The 23,921-nt window shown below is 40.0% G+C and overlaps 1 long non-coding RNA gene across 1 annotated transcript; it reads right to left on the minus strand.

The window, feature by feature from the left end:
• Nucleotides 1-7,082: 7,082 nt before the first annotated feature.
• On the minus strand, nt 7,083-22,689 carry LOC135677391 (uncharacterized). Its single transcript, XR_010514681.1, has 4 exons — nt 21,153-22,689; nt 15,336-19,015; nt 9,554-13,213; nt 7,083-7,383 (listed from the first exon to the last, which is right to left on the minus strand). It is a non-coding gene; the product is annotated as an uncharacterized LOC135677391 (long non-coding RNA).
• Between the last annotated feature and the right edge of the window lie 1,232 nt (nt 22,690-23,921).

A 23,921-nucleotide genomic window follows, 5' to 3' on the forward strand; every position in this document is an offset into this window, starting at 1 on the left:
GATTCCTTTTCACAGTTCATAATGAATTTTAATATGAACAAGCTTGAGGTGACTCTCCCAGAGCTCCTCAATATGTTGAGGGAGGCAGAGAGTACTATTAAGAAAGAGAAGCCAGTTCTCTACACTGGTGAGACCAAAAAGAAAAGGAAAGCAGAAAGGTCCCTTAAGAAGGGAAAGGGCAAGGGCAAACCAGGTAAAGCAAAGGTTGCTAAGAAAGACCCAGCAAAGGACAAAGGCCAGTGCTTCCACTGTGGTAAAGATGGGCACTGGAAGAGAAACTGCAAAGAGTACCTTGCAGAAAGGGCGAAACAAAAGCTTGATGAAGCTTCAGGTACATTCATGAGCAGTCTCCATTTGTCAGACTCTTATGATAACACATGGGTATTGGATACCGGTAGTGCTTATCATATATGCAATTCGTTGCAGGTTCTAGCAAGGCCTAGGAGATTGACGAGAGGAATATTGCATAAAAGTTTGTTTATGCAAGACACTACTCCACATATCATGAATGTAAGTGTCTAAGAGGAAACGAGACGAGGTGAACAGTGCATACCTATGGCATTGTAGGCTAGGTCATATCCATGAGGGAATGATTCAAAAGTTGCTAAATGATCGATATCTAGATCCATTCGACTATGTGTCATATGCAACTTGCGAGCCTTGCCTTCGTGAAAAACTGACCAACTCTCCATTTAGTGGAATTGGAGAGAGAGCCACTGAGTTGTTGGAACTCATACATAGTGATGTATGTGGACCCATGTCAACTCATGCCATTGGAGGTTACTCCTACTTCATTACATTTACTGATGATTTCTCAAGGTATGGATATGTGTACTTAATGAAGTACAAGTCCGAGGCCTTTGAGAAATTCAGAGAGTATAAGAATGAGGTGGAGAACCAGACTGGAAAGAGTATCAAAACTATTCGATCAGATCAACGAGGTGAGTACTTAAGTACAAAGTTTACTCAGTTCCTCAAGGACCATGGGATATTATCCCAATGGACACCTCCTTATACACCTCAGCTCAATGGTGTCTCTGAAAGGAGAAATCGTACGTTATTAGATATGGTACGGTCCATGATGAGTTTTACTGACCTACCCATCTCATTCTGGGGATATGCCCTAGAAACCGCAGCTTACCTTCTGAACAGAGTTCCAACTAAGTCGGTAGTGTCTACACCATATGAGATATGGAAAGGAAAGAAGCCTGATCTTAAGGTTGTTAAGATTTGGGGCTGCCCTGCCCATGTTAAAAGACACAACCCCGATAAGTTAGAATCAAGGACAGAGCGATACAAATTTGTGGGATACCCCAAGGAAACTTGTGGGTATTATTTCTATCATCTCGAGGACCAAAAGGTCTTTGTAGCTAAGAGAGCAGTGTTTCTTGAGAAGGAACACATTCTTGGCGGAGACAATGGGAGAATGATAGAGTTGAGTGAGGTTGGAGAACCAAGCTCAAGCACCACTCTACAGCCCGAGTCTGTTCAGGTGCCTAATACACAAGTTTCAACTTTACGCAGGTCTGATAGAGTATCACATCCTCTTGAGAGATATGTGGGACATATTAGAGGAGAGGATGTTGAGGATATTGATCCTCAGACCTACGAGGAGGCTATTATGAGTATAGACTCCGGGAAGTGGCAAGAAGCCATGAATTCTGAGATGGATTCTATGTACTCCAATAAGGTTTGGAACCTAGTTGATGCGCCCGAAGGTATTGTACCCATCGGTTGCAAGTAAATCTTTAAGAAAAAGATCGGAGTAGATGGACAGGTAGAGACCTATAAAGTAAGGCTAGTGGCTAAGGGGTATCGTCAAAGGCAAGGTGTTGACTACGACGAAACCTTCTCACCCGTAGCAATGTTAAAATCCATCAGAATTCTGTTGGCTATTGCAGCACACTATGATTATGAGATCTGGCAGATGGATGTGAAAACTGCATTCCTCAATGGGAACCTCGAGGAGGAGGTGTATATGATGCAACCTGAGGGATTCGTGTCCAAGAACTGCCCAGATAAGGTGTGTAGGTTGTTTAGATCCATTTATGGACTAAAGTAAGCTTCCCAAAGTTGGAACATAAGATTTGATGCGGCAATCAGATCTTATGACTTCGTTAAGAACGAAGATGAGCCTTGTGTATACAGGAAGGTAAGTGGGAGTGCTATCTCCTTTTTGGTATTATATGTGGATGACATCCTCATCATTGGGAACGACGTAGGTGTTAGGATCAAGAGCACTAAGAGGGGGGGGGGGTGAATTAGTGCAGCGGAAATTTTTCAGCGATTAAAACCGAAAGCTACGTTCGTTTGATAAAAAACCGATTTCGATGTAAAAGCCGATTCTAAGATTACTTTAACTTAAGATTAAGCGAGATGATGTTAAATTAAATCTACAATGGCAGTTTGTAGTTTATGATGAAAATCAGAATGCAAGCGCAAACTGAAATGCGACATTCGTACGATAAAACCGGTTTACGTCTAAATGTCAATTTTGAAGATACTGAACTTTGAGATATGTTTTATAAATGCGCAGAAGGCAGTTTGCAGTTGTGATTGAAATCAAAATGTAAACGTAAACTGAAATGTAATGATCGTACGGAAAAGCCAATTTACGTCTAAACGCAGATTCGGAAAGCTCTGAACTTAGAAACTCGTTCGTAAAGGCGCAAGAAGGCAGTAGCTATTTAGGAGGTTTGCAGTAAAGATAAAATGCTCAAAGTAAATGCAAACCGAGATTTAGAGTGGTTTGGTCAATCTTGACCTACTCCACTTTTGGCTTCCTCCACCGACGAGGTCACCGACGTCAACTAGAGGCCTTCCTTCAATAGGCGAAGGCCAACCACCCTTTTACAGTTTCACTCCTTTTGACGGGCTTAGGAGACAACCCTTATAGAAATTTTCTCTCCTCTCTTTACAACTCAAAACTTTGAAGAACAGAGGGAGGAGAACTTTTGGCCTTTACAACAATTTTGAGCTCTAAGAATCACAGAAAGATATCAAGATTTCGAGTGTAAGTTGCTTCCTTTCAGTGTTGAATGGGTGGGGTATTTATAGGCCCCAACCCAGTTCAAATTTGGAGCTCAAAACTGTCAATTCCGGGAATTCCGGGATCAGGCGGTTGCACCTCCTGACTGGAGCGGTTGCATCGCCTGGCAGAGCTCGAAGACTGGGCCTCTAGGCGGTGCCACCTCTATCAGGGGCGGTTGCATCTCTCTGCCAGAGCTCGAAGACCGAGCTGCGGTTGCACCTCCTTACTGGGGCGGTTGCACCGCCTGCCAGAGCTCGAAGACCGAGCTCAGGCGGTGCTACCTCCTGTCAGGAGAGGTTGCACCGCCCAGTCTCGCTTGGAGACTGAGCCCAGGCGGTTGCACCTCCTGGCTGGGGCGGTTGCACCGCCCAATCTCCCTGGGAGACTTAGCCCAGGCGATGCTACCTCTTGGCTTGGGCGGTTGCACCTCCCACAGCAATCAGGGTCCGAATGGGTAGATCCATTCGGCCCAAATTGGGTTTTTCAGGGGCCCAATTGCCCCAAGATTAAGCTAATGGGATCACCTCCCATTTCCAACTTAATCATTGTGCTAACTATGATAAATTCTAAGACAATTTCTGCAGCTTTCTCCGGTGCGTCAATTGCTTCTTCCGGCGAGTTTCCGGTGAACTTCTGTCGATCATCCGACGAACCCTCGGTGATTCTCCTGCGGACTTCCGGCAAACTCCTGGACTTGCGACGATACACTTGGCGAGTTCTGACGAGCTTCTTTGGCAAGCTTATGGACTTCTCGGATTTGTTCCCGTAGAACCTCCGACGATTGTCCGAACTTCCGTCGAGCTCTCGAACTCCTAACGTGATCATTGTCATGACTCTGGCGCAACTCCTGCTGCATGTCTTACTTTCATCGTAGTTAATCCTGTACACTTATCTCAATATATAGGTTAGACAACAAATGACAATTGACTTCATCATCAAAATCCGAGATTCAACAATCTCCCCCTTTTTGATGATGACAATCAATTAATAATGGAGTTAACCTTAACTCCCCCTGTCTACATGCCATACTTGAGATAAGTCATTCTTGAATTCAAGACCTAAGAATTCAAGTGACATTTCTGAAGATGATGTCAAGGCTTGACATTCATTCTTACATAACATTTTCGAATGATTGTAATAATTCATCATATTGTAAGATATCAACATGTAAAGCTGTGAAGTAAGATTTTGATATCATTACTTGATGTACACATTTCAAATATTTGAGCAGATGTACACATTTAAAATATTTTAGCAAGTGTTGCATTTCTATATATGGCATCTGTTTATATATCTCTTAATGATGCAGGCATGGCATAATCATAGCATCAGTGTTTATAGCATCAATTCATATATTTCTCCCCCTTTGTCATCAACAAAAAGCATGGTAGATGTGATACCAGGAGAACAATATAAGCAAGTTATCAAGCATATAAAGGAAAGCAAGATACGTATAATGCTTTGAATACTTCTTCTCCTTTTATGTTATAATCCTTTGTGCATGAAGGAGGAAAGTCATTTTATCAAATCCATTTCGGAAAAAATATTTTTCATAAGAGTGTATTTGATTTTTGTCATTCCAGCTGTTAAGCGAATCCGAAAATGAGATGAATTCTTTCATGCTATAGTTTTTCAAATACAATTATGAAGACAAAACATTTCAACACATGGCAATCAAGTGATTTGATCATTCAATAAAGTCCGAAAAATAATTTTGACTAGTTTATCTATTCGGACACATCAACATTCCTAATTCTCTTCTTATGAAATCAAATTGTTCTTCACTTAGAGGTTTTGTAAAAATGTCAGCTAGTTGATGTTTAGTGTCAACGAACTCTATGGTTACGTCATGATTAGTAACATGATCTCGTATAAAGTGATGTCTAATATCAATGTGTTTTGTTCTTAAGTGTTGTATATGATTCTTAGTCAAGCATATTGCACTTGTGTTATCACATTTAATGAGAATATTTTTAAGATTAACTTTGTAATCTTCTAAGGTGTTTTTCATCCATATAACTTGTGCACAGCATGCACTTGCTGCAATATATTCAGCTTCGGTTGTTGATAGTGCAACCGAGTTTTGTTTCTTAGATGACTAGGAAACAAGGGCATGTCCTAAAAATTGACATGATCCTGATGTGCTTTTTCTATCTAGTTTATAGCCAGCAAAGTCCGCATCAGCATAAGCAATTAACTCAAAATTCTTTGGTTTTGAGTACCATAATCCTAGATTTGTGGTACCATTAAGATATCTAAGTATTCTTTTAACTACTTTGAGATGAGATATCTTAGGGTTTGATTGAAATCTAGCACAAAGTCCTACACTGAACATGATGTCTGGTCTAGTTGCAGTGAGGTAAAGTAAACTTCCTATCATACCCCTATAAGTTTTTTGATCGAAGCTTTCTCCACTTTCATCAATTTCTAACTTAGTGGAGGTGCTCATAGGAGTGTTAATAGCCTTTGAGTTGTTCATATTAAACTTTTTTAATAAATTCATAGCATATTTAGTTTGACTAATAAAGATGTCATTGCTTAGTTGTTTGATTTGCAAGCCTAAGAAGAATGTTAATTCTCCCATTAAGCTCATTTCGAATTCAAGACTCATAGTTTTAGCAAAAGATTCACAAAGAGATTCATTCGTAGAGCCAAAGATAATATCATCAACATAAATCTGAACAATGAGAAAATTATTTTCAAAATTCTTGATGAACAATGTAGTATCAACCTTGCCTTTTGTGAAATTATTTTCGATAAGAAAAGAACTAAGTCTCTCATACCAAGCCATTGGGGCTTGTTTTAAACCATAGAGAGCTTTAGTTAATCTAAACACATGATTAGGGAGGCTATTATTTTCAAATCCAGGAGGTTGTTCAACATAAACTTCTTCGGAGATAAAGCCATTTAGAAAAGCGCTTTTAACATCCATTTGAAACAGCTTAAAATTATTACTACTAGCGTAGGCAAGGAGCATCCTTATGGCTTTCACTCGAGCCACAAGAGCGAAGGTTTCTTCGTAATTGATACCTTCTTCTTGGTTGAAACCTTTGGCCACTAATCTAGCCTTGTTTCTAACCACGATACCATTTTCATCTTGCTTGTTTCTGAAGACCCATTTAGTACCAATAACTAAATGGTCATTTGGCCTAGGAACAAGCTTCCACACCTCATTTCTCTCAAATTGATTCAATTCATCTTGCATTGCAATAATCCATAAATCATCTTTCATGGCTTCGTCAACACATTTGGGTTCAATTTGGGAGAGAAAGGCGGCGTTCACACAAAAATTTTTAAGAGAAGATCATGTTTGAACCCCCTTTGACGTGTCTCCTAAGATTAGCTCCTTGGGATGAGCATCTACATACTTCCAATCCTTGGGTAAGGATGTTTCGGAAGTGGATGCATCCAAGTTGCTAGTTGGAGAAGGGGTTTCATTTAAATTCAAGGAATCAAAATTAACATCATCATCAAAATCATTTTTCCTGATTTCGGAAATCTCATTGAAAACAACATGAATGGATTCTTCGATAATTAAAGTTCTTTTATTGAAGATACGAAAGGCTTTAGAAACCGAAGAATAACCAAGAAAGATTCCTTCATCGGATTTAGAATCAAATTTTCCTGAGTTATCCTTTTCATTCAAGATAAAACACTTACACCCAAAGACTTTAAAATATGAAACATTGGGTTTTTTGTTGTTCCATAACTCATAGGGAGTTTTGGTTAGTAGGGGTCTTACTAGAACTCTATTCAAAATATAGCATGCAGTATTTACGGCTTCGGCCCAAAAATATTTGGGTAGGTTGTCTTCATTCAACATGGTTCTTGCCATTTCTTGTAAATTTCGATTTTTTCTTTCTACTACTGTCACGCCCCTCAAAATATCCATGATTTTTAAAATTTTTCATCACAGACCAATCCAGGATCCAAACTAACGTTTGAGGACACTGAAAACATTCTATTCATATTCACATCCATAAAACCTGTGCAGTTTATAATCATATATCACATCACTCGATAATTCACATTTATGGCAACCCAAGCCAACTTGACAAACATAAACAACATTTATAAATCCACAAGCTAAATAAATTATACAATCAGAACTCCAACTATTCACCACAAGTTCATATCGTCATAAATTAGATTTAACATTCCGAAATTCCAAATAAGAGAGATCTTCTAACACTTTTACACAGTATATCCATTTCGATCATCAGAACAATTCATTACATACAAAATATGCTTATACAACAATAGCATAACAACCAACAGGACTTGCCCATAATTCTGAATAGCTATCCACTGCCTCAGCCCAAATCAAACATCTCGAAGAGTGACAAGCTGACCTGAAAGGTTTATATAACAACGGAGTGAGCCAAAAACGGCTCAGCAAGTGACAAAGCATATTCAGAACAAAAGGAACGGTTTCAAACGAGTAAGGTATCATAATGTAAGGCAGAATACAAGAATTCTCAAGGATACCATCTCAATAGATACCAAATCATACGTATCATGTCATTCATAACATATTTGATCCATAACGAATGGAGCATAGAGTAATTGAAGCATATCAATGGCAGATAGGACATTTCAGAACATATCAGTTCATAGCAAATGGAGCACAGAGTAATTTGGAGCATATCAATGGTAGATAGGACATTTCAGAACATATCAGTTCATAGCAAATGGAGCACAGAGTAATTGGAGCATATCAATGGCATATGAAATGTTCCGGAGCATATCAACGGCATATGGAACATTTCGAAGCATATCATCAGTGAATGAAGCATTTCAGAGCATATCGAAAACAAATATCGTACAGAAGCTCAAACGTCGTCTTTGACGTTGCAAACATATCAATCTTATCCAAAGCATGTACAGAAACACATAACCAAAGCTCTGGATATCATATCAATCATACAGAAGGTGTAGTGGGATCTCAGTCAGAATGTGATTCATCCATTTCTGAATGACCACCTGACAAAAGTCTCCCACGTCTGGGAGCTCCATCCACCCACGTCTAGGTGAAGTCAAAGGGGCCAGCAGAGCATCGCAGGCTCTAAGCAATATCCCACAAAGCGGGACCCCACAAAGCAGGCAAATAAGCGCATACCAGAATATCCCACAAAGCGGGACCCCACAAAGCGGGCAAATCAGCGCATACCCTTTACCATTTCTGGCAAAGGTCCAGACAATCCCACAAACACCAGAGTACAAAAGGGCAGTACGAACAATAAATAGCATATATCGGAAGCACACGCGGAACAACAAACGTACATGTGCCTTTACGAGTCAAATATGATGCAAGGAACAAATCTCTCACAAATGTATTCAGATTTGGAAACGAAATGAAAGCAAGAGCATTCAAGGATTCCAAACAATCATATATAGCTCAATTCAAATAAGAAGGTTAGATAAATTCAATGTCAAAATGAATGAACTGGAATAGGCACATATCGGGAGCAAATGCGGAACAATGGAATATACATGTGCCTATATGGGTCAATACGATATAGCATAAACGTTCCACAATGGTTTTCAAGAATGCAATAATTTTAAGGACAAGAGTATACAAGAACTCAAAGCAGTAATATAAAGCTCAATTGAATAAGAAAGCTAAAGGATATCAACTTCCAAAGGAATGAAACCAGAATATGAGAAATCGACCAAAACTCGATTTCTGGCAGAATGCAAGAGGCACATTGAACAAATGATTCAAACTATCAATCGTGCTCCAATTTACTCAGAAATAATCATTGGATAATACTTTCAGATAAGACAGGCTTCATAGGAATTGAACTGTCCAACAGAGAGAGTTACAAATAATTTGGTAAGCAAGTGTCGTAGAACAAAATCTCTGTTGGCAAAATTCATAATGTCAGATTCAACAGATAACTGGGCAGGTGTTTGGATTCCAAATCTTTCAATCCATACATCAAAGAAAGGTCTACGAGTCTAGTTTCCAATGAAATCAGTTTTGAACAAATCAGAGTTTCCAACAAAAACTTATAGGCAGCTCGGTATCGAAAGGTCAGAATCTCAAAAGTTGCACAGATTCGAATCGTTACGTTTAAACAGGAGATATAACAAATGCAAGGCTAGAACAATTCAAAGTTCCTCATATTCAAAGCAAATGTAGAGATAAAAATGGCAGTGAGGAAGATCAGGATACTTGCAATAAGACATATCAGAGCAATTATAGGAGAAACGATCAGGGAACTTGCAATAGAAAGGATCGAAACAAGTGGGAAACTTGCAATAGAAGGGATCGAAACAAGTGGGAAACTTGCAATAGAAGGGATCGAAACAAGTGGGAAACTTGCAATAAGAAGAGTTAGAGCAATTATAGGAGAAACGATCAGGGAACTTGCAATAAGACATATCAGAACAATTATAGGAGAAACGATCTGGGAACTTGCAATAAGACATATCAGAGCAATTATAGGAGAAACGATCAGGGAACTTGCCTTTAAGACATATCAGAGCAATTATAGGAGAAACGATCAGGGAACTTGCCTTTCAAATATTTTGATCTGAATATCCAAGGAAGGTGCTAGTCCAATCTTTCTACTTTTCCTCCGTGTCCTCTCTCTGTTTCGTTTTGTGCTCCCGTTTTCTTCCTTTCTTCGTAACTACATCACGTGTTGAACATCGAGGCACAGTCACCTGCTCTCTCTTACTCTCATTCCTTCTTTCTTTCCTTCTCTTCTTTCCCAGCCACAGCTGCAGCTGCCATCGCCGCAGCCGCAACCCCTTCTCCTCTTCCTCTCTTCTTCCTCTCCTTCCCTTTCTCTTCTTCTTCCTTTCCTTTTTCTCTTCCTCTTTCCCTACCACAGCTGCAGCTGCCACAACCGCAGCCGCAGCTACTTCTTTCCCTTCTCCTCTTCCTTCTCTTTCCTTTCTTCTTCTTCTCTCCCCGCTGCAACTGCTGCAGTCGCGGCCGCAGCCACGGCCGCAACCTCTCCCTCCTCCCCTGCTCATCTTCCTCTTCTTCTTCTCTTCCAGCTGCAGCTGCCATCGCCGCAGCTGCAGCCCCCTTCTTCTCCCCGACGAACAGCACCTCCTTTCCTCTATTTCCTCCTGCAGGAAACAGAGGTGCCGCCTCTTCACCCGCTTCTACTTCTTCTCTTCTTCCTCACCATCTCTTCCTCTCCTTCTCTTCCAGCTGCAGCTGCCACCGCCGCAGCCGCAGCTCCTCCTTTCCCTTCTCTTCTTCCTCTCCTTCCTTTCTTCTTCTTCTCTTCTTCTCCTTCCTCCCCTTCTTCTCCCCGACGTCACACACACCCTCTCCTCTGTTTCCTCTGCAGGAAACAGAGGTATCACAACCTCTTCTCCTGCTTCCTCTTCCTCTTCTCTTCCTTCTTCTTCTTCTTCTCCTCTTCGAACGCCCCACCTCTCCTCTGTTTCCACCTGCAGGAAACAGAGGTGCTGCAGCCCTAGCTGCTGCCACCTCTCGCTCCTCTCCCTCTTCCCTCTCTTTTCCCTCTTCTTCTCTTTCTTTTCTTCTCCTCTTCCCTTTTCCTCCCCAACCCCACACACCTCCTCGCTGCAGCCTTGCCGCAGCTATCATCCTCTCTTCTTCTTCTTCTTCTTCTTCTTCTTCTTCTTCTTCTTCTTCTTCTGCTTCTTCTTCTTCTTCTTCTCTTCTCCCTCTTCTTCCTCTCTTCTTCTCCCCACGCCCCACAGCTTCTCGCTGCAGCCCTCGCTGCAGCCACCTCCTCTTCTTCTTCTTCTTCATCTTCTTCTCTTCTCCCTCTTCTTCCTCTCTTCTTCCTCTCTTCTTCCTCCTCTCTTCTTTTCCCTCTTCTTCTTCTTTTCTTCAACCACTCTCCTTCTTCTCCTCACGCCCCACCGCTCTCTCTGTTTCTGGAAAGAAACAGAGTGCGTGGGAGGCGGTGGGATAATACCGAATTTTTGGTTTTTCCTTTTCTTTTTTTTTTCTTTTTGCAACTTAGCAGTTTAGTCCTTGTAATTTCTATATTTACATATAGGTCCCCCAATTTACATATAAATCCTTATTAATACATTTTTAAAAGTGGGGGATATTACACTCTCCCCCCCTTAAAAGAAAATTTAGTCCTCTAAATTGGTCATAGCTCAATCGATGAAAAGATGAGGATTATGATTTCTTTATTTCCTCCTCCTACTCTTAAATAATTTCATCAATTCAATACAATTACACAATTTTCCAAGAGTGACCGAAATATTCTCCTTCTTGATTCTCAATAGATGGTAAACCCGACCTTCAATCAATCTTTCAAAAATACTTGCGCACCTGTAATTAATCAAGCAAATCGTTACTTCAGAAAATACTCATTTTTGATGATCACCTGATTCAACTATCCATAATCAATACAAAGCCTCCATGTTCCATCCATCTTTTTAACTAACACCAGAGCACCCCATGATAAAATATTAAGCCAAATAAAATCCTCATTTAATAATCCTTGTAGTTGTTTTTCTAATTCCACTTACTCAAATGATATCATTCTGCAGAGAGGCTTAGATATAGGGATTGTCCCAAGGACCAAATCAAAAGCAAAATCACATTTGGAGGTAATCCAGGCAAGTCATCCTGGGATACATTAGGCAAGGAGATAAATAATGTCCAATACTCTCAAAATAAAAGATCGGCTGATCAAATATGCAAAAAGTGATCATTTGTTATATACCAATCCATACTGGTATGATAAGAAGATAGCCAATGCATACCAAGTATAATATCATAACTCCAAATCTCTAGGAGAACTAAATCAGCAAAAGTTCAAGTTCTCCAACAAAAATCAGACAAGAGGACCAGATTCAAGTTCGTTATCAAAGAATCTCCAATGATTGTACTTACATATATCACATAATACAGTGGTCTAGGTTGAATACCCAAGTGATAGGCAATATGTTACGAATCAAATCGTAGATAGAACCCATGTTCAAACAAATATTTGCATTCTTTCATAAACATACATAATACCTTCGACCACTAATTCAGAAGTCTTAGAATCATATTCAGTGATAGCATACACTCTGACATGGGCTGATGATTTAGGAGGCAGTGACTCTTTCTTCTTGTTCAAAGGGCAAACTTTTATTTTATGATCAAACTTTCCATAAGCAAAATAGGCTCTAATCACCCGAAAACACAAACTTGTTTCATAATTTAACTTGTAATTCACACATGATTAAGTCTTTGGTGGTGACTTTCCTTTTCAAATCCAAATGTCTTGACCCTCTTGTCATTACTTTCTGATTCATTTCCAATCATATTCTTATTGGTAAACTTGTCCTTATCATTCTTGTCACTGATCTCCAAAAATTCTTTTCATTGTTGCCAATAATAATCAGCCTCTACTTCCAATATAAGGTGGCAAAAGAAATCTTTTGATCATCAAAACAATTTTGTACATCAAATATCTTCTCCATTTGCATCATCCATTTTTCTACCACCAATAAAATTAGGTTCATCATGCTTCTGCTGCGCCACTCTGATTCAAAATCCCCAATCAATCCTTTCATTCCCCTTAATTAATCATAAACAAATGATATAGGAGGACCAAATGTCCTCATCATCCCAGATTCCTAAAATGCAGCAAGGAAAATTTCCACCAATCACTATAGTTCATTAGACCTCAATATATTTTGCACGTCAACATATCAAATATTTCAGTAATCCTCAAACAATGCTCTGATACCACCTCTATCACGCCCCTCAAAATATCCATGATTTTTAAAATTTTTCATCACAGACCAATCCAGGATCCAAACTAACGTTTGAGGACACTGAAAACATTCTATTCATATTCACATCCATAAAACCTGTGCAGTTTATAATCATATATCACATCACTCGATAATTCACATTTATGGCAACCCAAGCCAACTTGACAAACATGAACAACATTTATAAATCCACAAGCTAAATAAATTATACAATCAGAACTCCAACTATTCACCACAAGTTCATATCGTCATAAATTAGATTTAACATTCCGAAATTCCAAATAAGAGAGATCTTCTAACACTTTTACACAGTATATCCATTTCGATCATCAGAACAATTCATTACATACAAAATATGCTTATACAACAATAGCATAACAACCAACAGGACTTGCCCATAATTCTGAATAGCTATCCACTGCCTCAGCCCAAATCAAACATCTCGAAGAGTGACAAGCTGACCTGAAAGGTTTATATAACAACGGAGTGAGCCAAAAACGGCTCAGCAAGTGACAAAGCATATTCAGAACAAAAGGAACGGTTTCAAACGAGTAAGGTATCATAATGTAAGGCAGAATACAAGAATTCTCACGGATACCATCTCAATAGATACCAAATCATACGTATCATGTCATTCATAACATATTTGATCCATAACGAATGGAGCATAGAGTAATTGAAGCATATCAATGGCAGATAGGACATTTCAGAACATATCAGTTCATAGCAAATGGAGCACAGAGTAATTTGGAGCATATCAATGGTAGATAGGACATTTCAGAACATATCAGTTCATAGCAAATGGAGCACAGAGTAATTGGAGCATATCAATGGCATATGAAATGTTCCGGAGCATATCAACGGCATATGGAACATTTCGAAGCATATCATCAGTGAATGAAGCATTTCAGAGCATATCGAAAACAAATATCGTACAGAAGCTCAAACGTCGTCTTTGACGTTGCAAACATATCAATCTTATCCAAAGCATGTACAGAAACACATAACCAAAGCTCTGGATATCATATCAATCATACAGAAGGTGTAGTGGGATCTCAGTCAGAATGTGATTCATCCATTTCTGAATGACCACCTGACAAAAGTCTCCCACGTCTGGGAGCTCCATCCACCCACGTCTAGGTGAAGTCAAAGGGGCCGGCAGAGCATCGCAGGCTCTAAGCAATATCCCACAAAGCGGGACCCCACAAAGCAGGCAAATAAGCGCATACCAGAATATCCCACAAAGCGGGTAAATCAGCGCATACCCTTTACCATTTCTGGCAAAGGTCCAGACAATCCCACAAACACCAGAGTACAAAAGGGCAGTACGAACAATAAATAGCATATATCGGAAGCACACGCGGAACAACAAACGTACATGTGCCTTTACGAGTCAAATATGATGCAAGGAACAAATCTCTCACAAATGTATTCAGATTTGGAAACGAAATGAAAGCAAGAGCATTCAAGGATTCCAAACAATCATATATAGCTCAATTCAAATAAGAAGGTTAGATAAATTCAATGTCAAAATGAATGAACTGGAATAGGCACATATCGGGAGCAAATGCGGAACAATGGAATATACATGTGCCTATATGGGTCAATACGATATAGCATAAACGTTCCACAATGGTTTTCAAGAATGCAATAATTTTAAGGACAAGAGTATACAAGAACTCAAAGCAGTAATATAAAGCTCAATTGAATAAGAAAGCTAAAGGATATCAACTTCCAAAGGAATGAAACCAGAATATGAGAAATCGACCAAAGCTCGATTTCTGGCAGAATGCAAGGGGCACATTGAACAAATGATTCAAACTATCAATCGTGCTCCAATTTACTCAGAAATAATCATTGGATAATACTTTCAGATAAGACAGGCTTCATAGGAATTGAACTGTCCAACAGAGAGAGTTACAAATAATTTGGTAAGCAAGTGTCGTAGAACAAAATCTCTGTTGGCAAAATTCATAATGTCAGATTCAACAGATAACTGGGCAGGTGTTTGGATTCCAAATCTTTCAATCCATACATCAAAGAAAGGTCTACGAGTCTAGTTTCCAATGAAATCAGTTTTGAACAAATCAGAGTTTCCAACAAAGACTTATAGGCAGCTCGGTATCAAAAGGTCAGAATCTCAAAAGTTGCACAGATTCGAATCGTTACGTTTAAATAGGAGATATAACAAATGGAAGGCTAGAACAATTCAAAGTTCCTCATATTCAAAGCAAATGTAGAGATAAAAATGGCAGTGAGGAAGATCAAGATACTTGCAATAAGACATATCAGAGCAATTATAGGAGAAACGATCAGGGAACTTGCAATAGAAAGGATCGAAACAAGTGGGAAACTTGCAATAGAAGGGATCGAAACAAGTGGGAAACTTGCAATAAGAAGAGTTAGAGCAATTATAGGAGAAACGATCAGGGAACTTGCAATAAGACATATCAGAGCAATTATAGGAGAAACGATCTGGGAACTTGCAATAAGACATATCAGAGCAATTATAGGAGAAACGATCAGGGAACTTGCCTTTAAGACATATCAGAGCAATTATAGGAGAAACGATCAGGGAACTTGCCTTTCAAATATTTTGATCTGAATATCCAAGGAAGGTGCTAGTCCAATCTTTCTACTTTTCCTCCGTGTCCTCTCTCTGTTTCGTTTTGTGCTCCCGTTTTCTTCCTTTCTTCGTAACTACATCACGTGTCGAACATCGAGGCACAGTCACCTGCTCTCTCTTACTCTCATTCCTTCTTTCTTTCCTTCTCTTCTTTCCCAGCCACAGCTGCAGCTGCCATCGCCGCAGCCGCAGCCCCTTCTCCTCTTCCTCTCTTCTTCCTCTCCTTCCCTTTCTCTTCTTCTTCCTTTCCTTTTTCTCTTCCTCTTTCCCTACCACAGCTGCAGCTGCCACAACCGCAGCCGCAGCTACTTCTTTCCCTTCTCCTCTTCCTTCTCCTTCCTTTCTTCTTCTTCTCTCCCCGCTGCAACTGCTGCAGTCGCGGCCGCAGCCACGGCCGCAACCTCTCCCTCCTCCCCTGCTCATCTTCCTCTTCTTCTTCTCTTCCAGCTGCAGCTGCCATCGCCGCAGCTGCAGCCCCCTTCTTCTCCCCGACGAACAGCACCTCCTTTCCTCTGTTTCCTCCTGCAGGAAACAGAGGTGCCGCCTCTTCACCCGCTTCTACTTCTTCTCTTCTTCCTCACCATCTCTTCCTCTCCTTCTCTTCCAGCTGCAGCTGCCACCGCCGCAGCCGCAGCTCCTCCTTTCCCTTCTCTTCTTCCTCTCCTTCCTTTCTTCTTCTTCTCTTCTTCTCCTTCCTCCCCTTCTTCTCCCCGACGTCACACACACCCTCTCCTCTGTTTCCTCTGCAGGAAACAGAGGTATCACAACCTCTTCTCCTGCTTCCTCTTCCTCTTCTCTTCCTTCTTCTTCTTCTTCTCCTCTTCGAACGCCCCACCTCTCCTCTGTTTCCACCTGCAGGAAACAGAGGTGCTGCAGCCCTAGCTGCTGCCACCTCTCGCTCCTCTCCCTCTTCCCTCTCTTTTCCCTCTTCTTCTCCTTCTTTTCTTCTCCTCTTCCCTTTTCCTCCCCAACCCCACACACCTCCTCGCTGCAGCCTTGCCGCAGCTATCATCCTCTCTTCTTCTTCTTCTTCTTCTTCTTCTTCTTCTTCTTCTTCTTCTTCTTCTTCTTCTGCTTCTTCTTCTTCTTCTTCTCTTCTCCCTCTTCTTCCTCTCTTCTTCTCCCCACGCCCCACAGCTTCTCGCTGCAGCCCTCGCTGCAGCCACCTCCTCTTCTTCTTCTTCTTCATCTTCTTCTCTTCTCCCTCTTCTTCCTCTCTTCTTCCTCTCTTCTTCCTCTCTTCTTCCTCCTCTCTTCTTTTCCCTCTTCTTCTTCTTTTCTTCAACCACTCTCCTTCTTCTCCTCACGCCCCACCGCTCTCTCTGTTTCTGGAAAGAAATAGAGTGCGTGGGAGGCGGTGGGATAATACCGAATTTTTGGTTTTTCCTTTTCTTTTTTTTTTCTTTTTGCAACTTAGCAGTTTAGTCCTTGTAATTTCTATATTTACATATAGGTCCCCCAATTTACATATAAATCCTTATTAATACATTTTTAAAAGTGGGGGATATTACACTCTCCCCCCCTTAAAAGAAAATTTAGTCCTCTAAATTGGTCATAGCTCAATCGATGAAAAGATGAGGATTATGATTTCTTTATTTCCTCCTCCTACTCTTAAATAATTTCATCAATTCAATACAATTACACAATTTTCCAAGAGTGACCGAAATATTCTCCTTCTTGATTCTCAATAGATGGTAAACCCGACCTTCAATCAATCTTTCAAAAATACTTGCGCACCTGTAATTAATCAAGCAAATCGTTACTTCAGAAAATACTCGTTTTTGATGATCACCTGATTCAACTATCCATAATCAATACAAAGCCTCCATGTTCCATCCATCTTTTTAACTAACACCAGAGCACCCCATGATAAAATATTAAGCCAAATAAAATCCTCATTTAATAATCCTTGTAGTTGTTTTTCTAATTCCACTTACTCAAATGATATCATTCTGCAGAGAGGCTTAGATATAGGGATTGTCCCAAGGACCAAATCAAAAGCAAAATCACATTTGGAGGTAATCCAGGCAAGTCATCCTGGGATACATTAGGCAAGGAGATAAATAATGTCCAATACTCTCAAAATAAAAGATCGGCTGATCAAATATGCAAAAAGTGATCATTTGTTATATACCAATCCATACTGGTATGATAAGAAGATAGCCAATGCATACCAAGTATAATATCATAACTCCAAATCTCTAGGAGAACTAAATCAGCAAAAGTTCAAGTTCTCCAACAAAAATCAGACAAGAGGACCAGATTCAAGTTCGTTATCAAAGAATCTCCAATGATTGTACTTACATATATCACATAATACAGTGGTCTAGGTTGAATACCCAAGTGATAGGCAATATGTTACGAATCAAATCGTAGATAGAACCCATGTTCAAACAAATATTTGCATTCTTTCATAAACATACATAATACCTTCGACCACTAATTCAGAAGTCATAGAATCATATTCAGTGATAGCATACACTCTGACATGGGCTGATGATTTAGGAGGCAGTGACTCTTTCTTCTTGTTCAAAGGGCAAACTTTTATTTTATGATCAAACTTTCCATAAGCAAAATAGGCTCTAATCACCCGAAAACACAAACTTGTTTCATAATTTAACTTGTAATTCACACATGATTAAGTCTTTGGTGGTGACTTTCCTTTTCAAATCCAAATGTCTTGACCCTCTTGTCATTACTTTCTGATTCATTTCCAATCATATTCTTATTGGTAAACTTGTCCTTATCATTCTTGTCACTGATCTCCAAAAATTCTTTTCATTGTTGCCAATAATAATCAGCCTCTACTTCCAATATAAGGTGGCAAAAGAAATCTTTTGATCATCAAAACAATTTTGTACATCAAATATCTTCTCCATTTGCATCATCCATTTTTCTACCACCAATGAAATTAGGTTCATCATGCTTCTGCTGCGCCACTCTGATTCAAAATCCCCAATCAATCCTTTCATTCCCCTTAATTAATCATAAACAAATGATATAGGAGGACCAAATGTCCTCATCATCCCAGATTCCTAAAATGCAGTAAGGAAAATTTCCACCAATCACTATAGTTCATTAGACCTCAATATATTTTGCACGTCAACATATCAAATATTTCAGTAATCCTCAAACAATGCTCTGATACCACCTCTATCACGCCCCTCAAAATATCCATGATTTTTAAAATTTTTCATCACAGACCAATCCAGGATCCAAACTAACGTTTGAGGACACTGAAAACATTCTATTCATATTCACATCCATAAAACCTGTGCAGTTTATAATCATATATCACATCACTCGATAATTCACATTTATGGCAACCCAAGCCAACTTGACAAACATGAACAACATTTATAAATCCACAAGCTAAATAAATTATACAATCAGAACTCCAACTATTCACCACAAGTTCATATCGTCATAAATTAGATTTAACATTCCGAAATTCCAAATAAGAGAGATCTTCTAACACTTTTACACAGTATATCCATTTCGATCATCAGAACAATTCATTACATACAAAATATGCTTATACAACAATAGCATAACAACTAACAGGACTTGCCCATAATTCTGAATAGCTATCCACTGCCTCAGCCCAAATCAAACATCTCGAAGAGTGACAAGCTGACCTGAAAGGTTTATATAACAACGGAGTGAGCCAAAAACGGCTCAGCAAGTGACAAAGCATATTCAGAACAAAAGGAACGGTTTCAAACGAGTAAGGTATCATAATGTAAGGCAGAATACAAGAATTCTCACGGATACCATCTCAATAGATACCAAATCATACGTATCATGTCATTCATAACATATTTGATCCATAACGAATGGAGCATAGAGTAATTGAAGCATATCAATGGCAGATAGGACATTTCAGAACATATCAGTTCATAGCAAATGGAGCACAGAGTAATTTGGAGCATATCAATGGTAGATAGGACATTTCAGAACATATCAGTTCATAGCAAATGGAGCACAGAGTAATTGGAGCATATCAATGGCATATGAAATGTTCCGGAGCATATCAACGGCATATGGAACATTTCGAAGCATATCATCAGTGAATGAAGCATTTCAGAGCATATCGAAAATAAATATCGTACAGAAGCTCAAACGTCGTCTTTGACGTTGCAAACATATCAATCTTATCCAAAGCATGTACAGAAACACATAACCAAAGCTCTGGATATCATATCAATCATACAGAAGGTGTAGTGGGATCTCAGTCAGAATGTGATTCATCCATTTCTGAATGACCACCTGACAAAAGTCTCCCACGTCTGGGAGCTCCATCCACCCACTTCTAGGTGAAGTGAAAGGGGCCGGCAGAGCATCGCAGGCTCTAAGCAATATCCCACAAAGCGGGACCCCACAAAGCAGGCAAATAAGCGCATACCAGAATATCCCACAAAGCGGGACCCCACAAAGCGGGCAAATCAGCGCATACCCTTTACCATTTCTGGCAAAGGTCCAGACAATCCCACAAACACCAGAGTACAAAAGGGCAGTACGAACAATAAATAGCATATATCGGAAGCACACGCGGAACAACAAACGTACATGTGCCTTTACGAGTCAAATATGATGCAAGGAACAAATCTCTCACAAATGTATTCAGATTTGGAAACGAAATGAAAGCAAGAGCATTCAAGGATTCCAAACAATCATATATAGCTCAATTCAAATAAGAAGGTTAGATAAATTCAATGTCAAAATGAATGAACTGGAATAGGCACATATCGGGAGCAAATGCGGAACAATGGAATATACATGTGCCTATATGGGTCAATACGATATAGCATAAACGTTCCACAATGGTTTTCAAGAATGCAATAATTTTAAGGACAAGAGTATACAAGAACTCAAAGCAGTAATATAAAGCTCAATTGAATAAGAAAGCTAAAGGATATCAACTTCCAAAGGAATGAAACCAGAATATGAGAAATCGACCAAAACTCGATTTCTGGCAGAATGCAAGAGGCACATTGAACAAATGATTCAAACTATCAATCGTGCTCCAATTTACTCAGAAATAATCATTGGATAATACTTTCAGATAAGACAGGCTTCATAGGAATTGAACTGTCCAACAGAGAGAGTTACAAATAATTTGGTAAGCAAGTGTCGTAGAACAAAATCTCTGTTGGCAAAATTCATAATGTCAGATTCAACAGATAACTGGGCAGGTGTTTGGATTCCAAATCTTTCAATCCATACATCAAAGAAAGGTCTACGAGTCTAGTTTCCAATGAAATCAGTTTTGAACAAATCAGAGTTTCCAACAAAAACTTATAGGCAGCTCGGTATCAAAAGGTCAGAATCTCAAAAGTTGCACAGATTCGAATCGTTACGTTTAAACAGGAGATATAACAAATGCAAGGCTAGAACAATTCAAAGTTCCTCATATTCAAAGCAAATGTAGAGATAAAAATGGCAGTGAGGAAGATCAGGATACTTGCAATAAGACATATCAGAGCAATTATAGGAGAAACGATCAGGGAACTTGCAATAGAAAGGATCGAAACAAGTGGGAAACTTGCAATAGAAGGGATCGAAACAAGTGGGAAACTTGCAATAAGAAGAGTTAGAGCAATTATAGGAGAAACGATCAGGGAACTTGCAATAAGACATATCAGAGCAATTATAGGAGAAACGATCTGGGAACTTGCAATAAGACATATCAGAGCAATTATAGGAGAAACGATCAGGGAACTTGCCTTTAAGACATATCAGAGCAATTATAGGAGAAACGATCAGGGAACTTGCCTTTCAAATATTTTGATCTGAATATCCAAGGAAGGTGCTAGTCCAATCTTTCTACTTTTCCTCCGTGTCCTCTCTCTGTTTCGTTTTGTGCTCCCGTTTTCTTCCTTTCTTCGTAACTACATCACGTGTCGAACATCGAGGCACAGTCACCTGCTCTCTCTTACTCTCATTCCTTCTTTCTTTCCTTCTCTTCTTTCCCAGCCACAGCTGCAGCTGCCATCGCCGCAGCCGCAGCCCCTTCTCCTCTTCCTCTCTTCTTCCTCTCCTTCCCTTTCTCTTCTTCTTCCTTTCCTTTTTCTCTTCCTCTTTCCCTACCACAGCTGCAGCTGCCACAACCGCAGCCGCAGCTACTTCTTTCCCTTCTCCTCTTCCTTCTCCTTCCTTTCTTCTTCTTCTCTCCCCGCTGCAACTGCTGCAGTCGCGGCCGCAGCCACGGCCGCAACCTCTCCCTCCTCCCCTGCTCATCTTCCTCTTCTTCTTCTCTTCCAGCTGCAGCTGCCATCGCCGCAGCTGCAGCCCCCTTCTTCTCCCCGACGAACAGCACCTCCTTTCCTCTGTTTCCTCCTGCAGGAAACAGAGGTGCCGCCTCTTCACCCGCTTCTACTTCTTCTCTTCTTCCTCACCATCTCTTCCTCTCCTTCTCTTCCAGCTGCAGCTGCCACCGCCGCAGCCGCAGCTCCTCCTTTCCCTTCTCTTCTTCCTCTCCTTCCTTTCTTCTTCTTCTCTTCTTCTCCTTCCTCCCCTTCTTCTCCCCGACGTCACACACACCCTCTCCTCTGTTTCCTCTGCAGGAAACAGAGGTATCACAACCTCTTCTCCTGCTTCCTCTTCCTCTTCTCTTCCTTCTTCTTCTTCTTCTCCTCTTCGAACGCCCCACCTCTCCTCTGTTTCCACCTGCAGGAAACAGAGGTGCTGCAGCCCTAGCTGCTGCCACCTCTCGCTCCTCTCCCTCTTCCCTCTCTTTTCCCTCTTCTTCTCCTTCTTTTCTTCTCCTCTTCCCTTTTCCTCCCCAACCCCACACACCTCCTCGCTGCAGCCTTGCCGCAGCTATCATCCTCTCTTCTTCTTCTTCTTCTTCTTCTTCTTCTTCTTCTTCTTCTTCTTCTTCTTCTTCTGCTTCTTCTTCTTCTTCTTCTCTTCTCCCTCTTCTTCCTCTCTTCTTCTCCCCACGCCCCACAGCTTCTCGCTGCAGCCCTCGCTGCAGCCACCTCCTCTTCTTCTTCTTCTTCATCTTCTTCTCTTCTCCCTCTTCTTCCTCTCTTCTTCCTCTCTTCTTCCTCCTCTCTTCTTTTCCCTCTTCTTCTTCTTTTCTTCAACCACTCTCCTTCTTCTCCTCACGCCCCACCGCTCTCTCTGTTTCTGGAAAGAAACAGAGTGCGTGGGAGGCGGTGGGATAATACCGAATTTTTGGTTTTTCCTTTTCTTTTTTTTTTCTTTTTGCAACTTAGCAGTTTAGTCCTTGTAATTTCTATATTTACATATAGGTCCCCCAATTTACATATAAATCCTTATTAATACATTTTTAAAAGTGGGGGATATTACAACTACTACATTTTGTTGAGGATTTCTAGGAGTAGAGAAATTATGGTTGTATCCATTGAGTTCACAAAATTCCTGAAAATCATGGTTTTGAAATTCACCACCATGATCACTTCTAATTGACGAAATCATAGAACCTTTCTCATTCTGAACAAGTTTACAAAACTTGGTAAAATATCTAAGGCATTCACTTTTCTGTTTTAAGAATTAAGTCCATGTGTATCTGCTATAGTCATCCACAATGACGAAGGCGTATTTGCTACCTCCTAGGCTTGATGTGGAGATTGGTCCGAACAAGTCCATATGGATCAATTGTAAGGGCCTAGAGGTGCTTACTTGATTCTTAGATTTGAAACTACCCTTAATTTGTTTACCTAATTGGCAAGCATCACATACATTATCTTTAATGAACTTGATATGAGGAATTCCTCTTATAAGTTCTTTAGATGATATTTGAGTGATTAGTTTCATGCTAGCATGACCTAATCTTCTATGCCATATCCAAGCATCCTCATTCAAAACAGAAAAGCACATTTCATTACACAAATCATTGATGTCAATAGTGTATACGTTATTTTGTTTCAATACAATCATAGATATGTTTTTGTGTGATTTTTCAATGATGCAAGCATTAGATTCAAATCTGACAATATATCCTTTATCACATAATTGACTAATGCTCAAGAGATTATGTTTTAAACCATCAACTAACAAAACATCTTCAATAACGAAGTTGGATTTGTTACCTATGGTTCCTTTGCCAATGATTTTACCCTTGTTGTTGTCTCCGAAGGTGACATAGCCTTCGTCTATGCTAGTGACCTTAGAGATTTGAGATGGATCTCCGGTCATATGCCTTGAGCATCCACTGTCAAGGTACCATCTCTTGCTCCTAGCTTGTGATGGTTTAGTTTTCTACAAGAAAGGATGATTTTTAGGTACCCATTTGCTTTTGGGTGCCTCACAAATAGATCTACATTGTCTATCATGTTGCATAGAATTTATCATGGTTCCTTTAGGAACCCAAATCAATTTGTTTGGACTAATTTTCTTGAATGGACAATAATGCGTCTTGTGTCTAAATTTACAACAAAAGTTGCATTTGTCTTGGTGTCGAACATGTAAGATGGTGCCTTTTATGAAGATGGTTGGATTTTGGTGAGAACTTCTCACAAATCCAATTCCACTTCGTTTGGGAACGTGACCCTTGTTTGCAAGGATCATGTTCAA

Source organism: Musa acuminata, chromosome BXJ1-1 (assembly GCF_036884655.1).
Source record: "Musa acuminata AAA Group cultivar baxijiao chromosome BXJ1-1, Cavendish_Baxijiao_AAA, whole genome shotgun sequence".
NCBI lineage: Eukaryota > Viridiplantae > Streptophyta > Magnoliopsida > Zingiberales > Musaceae > Musa > Musa acuminata.